The sequence below is a fragment of the Rattus norvegicus genome, chromosome 1 (assembly GCF_021556685.1).
Source record: "Rattus norvegicus strain SHRSP/BbbUtx chromosome 1, alternate assembly SHRSP_T2T, whole genome shotgun sequence".
NCBI classification, from domain to species: domain Eukaryota; kingdom Metazoa; phylum Chordata; class Mammalia; order Rodentia; family Muridae; genus Rattus; species Rattus norvegicus.
In genome coordinates, this window is record NC_141534.1 from 4,703,003 (window position 1) to 4,711,424 (window position 8,422).

The 8,422-nt window shown below is 42.6% G+C and overlaps 1 long non-coding RNA gene across 1 annotated transcript; it reads left to right on the forward strand.

Annotated features, from left to right (window-relative positions):
- The first annotated feature begins 1,636 nt into the window (after positions 1-1,636).
- LOC148006826 (uncharacterized) lies at positions 1,637-3,198 on the forward strand. The gene is made up of 2 exons (XR_015648997.1): positions 1,637-1,800; positions 2,918-3,198. It is a non-coding gene; the product is annotated as an uncharacterized LOC148006826 (long non-coding RNA).
- The last annotated feature ends 5,224 nt before the right edge of the window (positions 3,199-8,422 follow it).

Genomic DNA, 8,422 nt, shown 5'->3' on the forward strand with positions numbered 1-8,422 from the left:
GGGGACGCAGGGCTGAAAGAGACCTGTCAGCCGCCAGGCTGTGCTGCTCTGTGGTGGCTGACTGTGTCAGTTTAGGACTGACATCTGACTCTAATGGAGCAGGGGGTATTTCAGGGGATGTATAGATTACACCAAATAATCAAATTGCTCAAAATGCAGCTCTTTTGAAGGTCCGTTTTGTGTATGAAAGCAGTGTATATAACCATAGATACGTTTGGCAAGGGAAGAAAGGAAAAGTCATATTTTGAAAGAACGTTTTCCCACCTAAAAAAAAAGTAGATGAAAAATTTCAGGTTCAGAGAGAGAGAGAGAGAGAGAGAGAGAGAGAGAGAGAGAGAGAGCGCCATGTCATTATTCTGAAAATTTTTGTCTCTCATGCATTAAATAAACATGCCTGATTTTACAATTAATTACAATTCCCCATCCTCCAGGCACTTCAGATTCCTCTAGTCTTCCTCCTGCATTTACTCTCAGAAAAAAGATAATAGATTTAAGAATGAACTCTTGTAAAAGTCATCAACAACACACAGAAGGTATTTCAAACCCAGCTAACAATCGAATTCCATCCCACTTACCCTGAATCACACCATCCAGTGAATAGCAGTGTCTTGATGGATCATTCATGGAAAACTAAAGTAATTACCATCATTCTAATATTCCTATTTAAATGCATGAAAAACTGATTAGCTGAAGGCAGCCCTATATATAGCAGAAATGGCATCTTCTTAATATTTATGCTAATGTGAAAGACATTTTACACAAAGGTTAGAGGTGACATATGGGTAAGAAATGATCTTAACATACACATTTATTTACTTACAATAATGCGTGACACGACTAGGACTCCCTGAGAGGGATTTAACAGGCACCGAAGAATAATTTAATACGAAAATAATACACACGCATGGGCGCAGACACATGCATTCATGTAAGATCTGCCAAAGCTCATACCGCAGTAGAGCATGTATGCTTTCAGCCTGAGATAGTCACCTTTTGAGGGAGGGGGGCTTTTCAAAGAGAATTTCGATAGAAATTGGGAAAGTTTTAATGATTTTTGGGGTTCTGTTCCTTGCCTATAGAGCACTAGAGAAGTGTTCAAACGATGCCATTTCAAACCGCAGCTACTATCTAGAGAGAGAGAGAGGAGCGAGGAAAGCGGCCTGTAAATGCCACACGATTTGCACACTTCCACATGACTAACCCGCAGACCGAATACTCTTTCTCTACCAGCTTCCTAAGCACACTCCAAGGTGAGACGCCGCAGAAACAGTGAATAACAATGAGCCCATCTCAGGCCGTCCCTGAAGAACAAATAAAACAGGAAATTATCATGAAATGTGGACTCACACGAGCGGGGCTAAAAATGGGTTACAACCGAAAACGGATTTCAAACAAACCTCTGATTTAATGACAACCTAAGCCAGAGCCTGATTGAGGGCAATCAAATGCCTCTCTCTTTATCAGCTTCTAACTCACTTTTTTTTTATACCAAAAGAATAAACGGCTGCTGCAACGTCAGCTTTCTAAGGCCGCAGCAAGCTCTGAACACAGGAAAGCTGTTTCCACAAGCAATTACGACACAATACACCTCTAAGTATGGTCAAGTGAACAGGTAACCAATAGCAACTTCTTACTCAGCGGGTTGGGGCAAACTCACCAGAAAGAGGGTGTTTGCTTTCTATGGGTGTATTCTAATTGTGCCTGCCCTCAACCGGGAAAGTGCGGCCCGCAAGGAATATGACTTTCAGATTTCAAAACGGAATCAACAGCCAGACTTACTCACCCACTGGGAAAGAGGCGGTACAGGAAGGGACCCTCAGGGAGGCCCCTAAGAGTGGTATCTTTCCAGCTTTTGATTTAGAGCGAGAGCCTGTCACTCACCCTTATTTATCACTTTCTAATCACACCCATGGATGCCAGCGCCAGCCTTCACTCCCCGAATCATATTTTTCATCTAAGTGTATTCTTGGTACCATTTCATTATCCTTTATTCAGTCCTCCCCGCCACCCAACCCTGTACCCGATCGTTTGTTTCTGCGGTGCTTGTGATCTTTTTCTTTCTTTCTTTTTTTTTTTTTTTCTTTTTTCGTCAGGGAATTCCTTTTGAATCAATATTGTTTTAAAAAAATGGGACGAGTACTCATTGACTCGAGTTGGAAGATTCTCGTTTCCTTTTAAGATTCATTACTTTTTATTTTATTTACACGAGTGTTTCCCCTGCATGCTCGTCTGTATAGCATTTGTGTGTTTGGAGCCAAAAGAGGCCCAGAAGAGGGTGCTGGATCCCCCTAGAACAGAAGTTACAGTTGGGTTTTGGAAACTCAGGTCCTCTATGAGAGTAGCCAGTGCTACTCTCCAGTTCCACGGCTAGTTTTTATACATGACTATTTGCAGAGAAGAAACAAGGGGTTGATGTTAATTACCTTTTTATGGTGACTACCCAACAAGAAGCAGCTTCAGAGAGGGAAGATTTGTTTGACCCATGGTTTCAGAGAGTAAAGTTCATTATGGCGGAGAGGCGTGGTAGAGGCAACATGGAGGACTCATGGTAGACTGATGGAGGAGGCATGGTGGAGGAGGCATGATGGAGGAGGCATGGAGGATTCATGATAGACTGATGGAGGAGGCATGGCGGAAGCGTGGTGGAGGAGCATGGAAGGAGGCTCTGTCAGCGACAGCAAGAGCTTGTGGTGTTGCTTGGTCCCACTTATGTGGACTAATAAGCTGAGAGCCTGGGCTGGTATTAGTTACATCATAGCCAATCAGGCCCATCCTTCAGGATTCCTTTTCTCCAGGGAATCGGTCTCCAAAATCTCATACAAGCTCCCCAACAGAGCCACCTGCTGGTGAACAAGTGTCTAACCGTCACAGGAACAAAGTTTTTTTTTTTTTTTTTTTTTTTTTTTTTTCCAGACAGATGGAGATACTCTAAGGATATGTTCTCCGGAAGATCACTCCTCAGGCAGCTGCGTGTGGATAAAAGCTGGGCGATTGCTATGGATTGCCGAGTGATGAGACATTGCAAGAACTGAACTGTTAAGACGATTCTGCCTTTGTGGGAACGTCCCTGAGTGATCCCACTTTAGGAAGACCCCAAAGGGGCAGCTCAGCTACTGAGGGTGATCACTTGATGCAATCAAGAGACATTGTGAACATACGTGAGACGGATCCAGTCGCAGCTGGCCTACTATGGCAAAATGTGTAAGAGTGAAATTTATTTCCTGAGTAGAGGGAGTCTACTCTAAAATACTAGTAATGGGGCAGGAGAGATGGCTTAGATATTCAGAGACAAACTACATCTAGCATATGTGAATTTGGTTCCCAATATCCATAAAAGGGAGCCCACAACCGATTTTAACTCTAGATCTGATGCCCTTTCTAACGGAGATCCGCACTCAAGCAAGCAAGTACCACCTTGACTACACACATGCAAACAGAAGGAAGTCTTTAAGAACAAACAAAACACACAAAACATCGCTAGTATATATAACCCGGTCAATGCACAACCTGGTATCATGAGCATTTATTATCAAATATCACCTTCTACAGGGCACTGTGCACGCTAAGCTGTTCACTACAGAGATTCTGCTAGGTTTGTTTACAATCACGTCAGCGCAGGCATGGAAAAATAATCATCCCCCACATTACAGCAGGTGAGAGGAAACTGTCACGTCTTTTAATAACCTATGGAGCCGCTGTTGTAGATGAGATCTATTGCCAGCTGAACGTTACATTACACAGCATGGATGCACAGTTTATGTGCATGGGCGCTGAGGTGAGCCGGAAAGGCACGGAAGCTATGCTGCTCATATCCTCACATCTTGTCTGCAAAGATGAGTTTAGTCTTGCTCACTTCACAACAGAATGAGGGACGGACAGAGGAGAGACTACACTGACCATTCATGTACCCCATTCTTCTGGGCATCAGGAGTGAGGTGACCTTCCCTCTCACCATAAACACCTCTCCGTCTCACACCCCAGTCACTGGACCAACTTCCAAGCTTTTGTCTTTTGATCCTTCTTTTCTTTTCTTTTTTTTTCTTTTCTTTTCTTCCTTTTTTTTTTTTCTGAGAGCTTTCTGGGTCTCCCTCAGATCCCAGCCCTCCATCCCACATAGGATGTCTGTTTCGAGGTAAAGAACAAACATTTTCAAGCAAAAGCATAAAAAACTCCGTTTCCTTGGTAACTTGGGCAGGGAAAGAGAATTTACCGTGCTCAGAACAGTGACTGGAAGCAGGCATATTCGTTCTCTGCCTCGCTCCTAAGGCTTTCTATTCAACGCGAGGCAGTGTTCCCAAGCTGCCCCACTGTAGCGACACGTTTAAAGTTAAATGGCAAGTGAAACCTGCCGCTAAGTTTAGCTTTCCTGCTGAAAGCCTTGGGAGAGATTATTAGTTCCTTCTGGCGATATCGGGCCCCTTCTTTTCCCGCACCTATCAAACAGCCTTGAAGCTTTAGTTCATTTGAAATATTGTACGGTAACTGCACACAGCGTACTAATGGGCTGCGTGGATTAATGGAGCAACTAGTTGCTTAAATTTAATTTTAGAGTCGTTCAGATAAAGACTCAGAGAATTGGTGCTGAGGTTAGGGATGGAACCTACTGAGCTATGTCTGACTAGGGAGGAGGGGTTCCTGCCTCTGGACTCCTACACAGGAGGAGATTCTATTTGGTGCCTATGGGTAGCCAAAGGGAGTCCTGGCATAAGAACAATGTGTATGTGTAGAGCACTATGTCTCCCTCTGATCTCAGGGTCGGACTCCATGTAGGTACCGGCTGCTCAGAACTAATATACTTTCACTGCAAAGGAAGAGAACTTCCCTTAAAGCTATACCACCAGTCTAGCAAGAAGCATCAAATTGGATCTTACGTGGATCTCAGTGTCCCAGCCGAGCTTCCCTGTTAACTCCTTTTTTGTGATACTCCGTAGTGAATTCTTAATCATAACCAGTCGTTGCGCCCTATTCTAGGTTACAAAACTCATGGGCACGAGCAGTCTTAATGGATACAGCATTTGCTGGGTTTACTAAGAATTGACATTTGTTAAAATACTAAAGGCAGCCTGGCATGCCAGTCCATCATCCAATTCTATGCCACCACAGCTAGACGATAGTGCTTCCCTTAGATTTTTCTCAGTTCTTTTCCTGGTGTGCTTCTCTCCGGCTCCCTTGGTATTCATGCTGAGTCCAGATTGTCCCATAACAGAAACATACATTCTATGCCAATATTTTACCACAGTAATAGATAATAAGCTTCTCAATTGATAGAGGATCTCTCTGTAGAGAACTGAAAATCTGAAGATAACTCAGGTCTAGAAGGTGGGGTTTCAGATTCTAAAAGAATAATGTGATTGGGTATTGTGTTAGGGCCACCCAGAGAGATAAAAGCCGTAAGTGATGTGTTCAGCTGTAGGAGAGTTCCTCAGGCAGGGGCTGATGACTATGGACTGTTTTGAAGCCCCATAATAGATCACCTGCAAGGCAGAAGCCCTGGATACCAGCAACACGATTTAGTTCAGATTTAGAGGACTCTAAACCAGAGAAGTCAATAATGGAACTCTTAGTTTGAGGCCCAAGGCCTGTGAATCTGGGGAGGAGCTAAAGATATAGTCAGGGTTCAAAGGTCAGTGGTCCCAAGTTCTGATGCCCTAGGGAGGAGACAAGCAGACCCCGCCCCCCCCCACCAGCTCTCAGTGAAAGATGCTAATTTCCTTTAGCGCTTGCTCTCCTGAGAGCACTGTAGGTTGAGTGCTGCTGTTCTCAGTGAGGGTGGAATTCCTCCAGCTGGTTTGCCATGTAAGTCACGTGTAACTCACATGTAAAAATACTATTGTAGACACACACAAATAATACCGTTTTTCCAGTGTTATAGATGATCATTCGGATAGCCGTCTAAAGTTCTTGAACCATGTTGCACGGTAAACAGTCAGAGTCATAAGGAAGTCTGATCCACATGTGAAGGAAGACAATAGACCAGTCCTTTCTCTTAAGCTAGGAGAAACAGAAGACCGATTTCCTCCTTCTGTTTCTACAGAACCCATCACTAGCTTGCTCTCCTTTATTGGCATGATGGTGGCAAAATTATTGAATCTTGCAGAAGAGAAGGGGCAGAACTATGAACACATAAGAACTGGTTGGCGGCGGGGAGAGCCCACTTGTTCCAGGGAGGAGTAGGAGGTTGTTCAGTTTTGGAAAATCTAGTATCTGGAGCAGCGCCTGGCTCACTAAATGCTTGCTAAATGGAGAAATGAGTGAAGGGTGGGAGGGTAGGTAAACACATAGCTTCCACTTGAGTGCTGTAAAAGGGACAATCTTGACTAGGCAAGTCTCAATGAAGGCACAGGTGACCCCTGTGGTGGCAAGAGACATGGATAACTGCCACTTCTGCTTTGATAAAAATTTGGAATAAAAATACCAATTAATTCCCTTTTATTTATTTATTTTTGTATGTCTCTGGTTCCCTAATACCCAGTAATTACTATGAAACAAAGTCTGGTAGCTATCAGCGTATCTCAGCAGATAATTTACCAATCTCGCTCTCTTCCCCACTCTCTACCTATCTCTGCCTCTATCTCAGCTTTCTCTTGTGTTTATGAGATAGGATCATATCATGTGGCCCAGGCTGGCCCAGGAACTCTGTAAGCATTTGACAGGCCCTCGCTACCACAACTGACTTTAACAATTTTATCTCAAAGAAGGCAGTGACAGTTACGCATCTCGTCAACCTTTTCCAGAGCGGTACTTTTCAAGATTGAAAAACTATGGGACTTTAAGTAGAGCTGATGGCACTTTAAGGGTAGTTAGTGGAACTTTTAGAACCTGACTTTTGTCTTCAGGCTGGATGTGATAGCACAGGCTCATAACCCAGTACTTGGAAGTATCCATCCTAGATCATTTATTTGTTGTGTTTTTCTATGTATACATGTGTGTGGGGAGCACTTGCTTTGAATGTACTTACTAAGACGAGAGGTTATTGCTGGCTGTCTGTCTTTCTCAATTGCTCTTCATTTGTTTGAGTCAGTTGTTTTGTTTTGTTTTTTGTTGTTGGTTTTTTTTTTTTTTTTTTTTTTTTTGCCAGGGCTCTCACTGAACCTAGAGATCACTCTTTTGGCTACACTGCTTGGCTAGTGGGCCCTAAGATCTGCCTGTTCGAGAACCTCCAGTACTGGGGTTATAAGCTTTCACTTCGTGTTGGACATTGCAATTCATGTCCTCACGCTGTACAACAAGCATGTTACCTGCTGAACCGTTTGCTCCTCACTCTAGACTGGTTTTTCTTGTCAAGCAGGTATTCATTTATAAGGCATTTTCTTTTAGCTAAAAAGGCGAATGCATTCCAATTTATTATTTTCCTTTTATACACTGCACTCTTCGTGTTAAATGTAAGAGCTCTTTACATGGCCCTAAACATCAAGGATTTTCCTTTTAAATTTAATATTACCTTTTCCATTTATGTTCATAATCTATTTTTTCTATTTGCTTTTCATGGCACAGGAGACTTATGTCTGGGTTCATTTTTCTTGCATGTGGACATCCAACTGCTTCAACACTATTGCTGGAAAAGGTGTCTTTCCTCCAGTGAATGACTTTTGCACCTTTGTCAAAAGTCAATTGTACATGTGTGTGCGTGAGTCTATTTCAGGCTCTCTGTTCTGATCCACTGATCTGTCTGTCTAGGAACGGACATCTTTGCCTTCTTGCTGATCTTAACAGGAAAGTATTCTGTGTCTCACAGCCAAGTACAACCTTAGCTGAATGCTTTACTGGGTGATCTGTACCAGGTTGGACATATTCCTCTCCATTTCTATCATCTTCAGAGACTCCTTTTAAAAACCAAGACTTGGTCCGCACTTCGGCTAAATGCCTTTCCGTATCAATTGTAGTTTTTCTTTTCATGTAATTTGTTCTTCTTTGGCCCAAGAATAAAGTTGGTTATATTGAGCCTTTTCTCTTTTGAATAAACAACCCAACTTGCTCGTGATGTTTAACTGTTTTTAGATTATTGGGATCATTTGTTAATATTTTGGTCTGAAGTTTTATGTAACTATGCTAAACATTGATATATAAGGTTCTTTTTAAAATTATTTGTCTGGTTTTAAGATAGTGCTAGATTCCTAAAATGTCTTGGGAGGTGTTTCTTCCTTGTATTTTCTAGAAAATATTTTGAGTTGCATTCATGCTAAGTCTGTATAAGGTTTTTGATGGATTTAACATTTGAGTAGTGGTATGATCTTGGTGACAGGTGGTGTTTATTCCTATCCCTAAGTTGGTTCTCCTTCCAGTTGTTCTAATGAGGACTGATACTATCTCCTCATTAGAGTCTTCTTGACATCTCCTGCCCATTCTCCCAGTTTTGCTTTTACCTATTTTGTGACTTGCAGCTCCTTTAGCTAGAATCCACTATTTCTACCCTGGAGCCTTG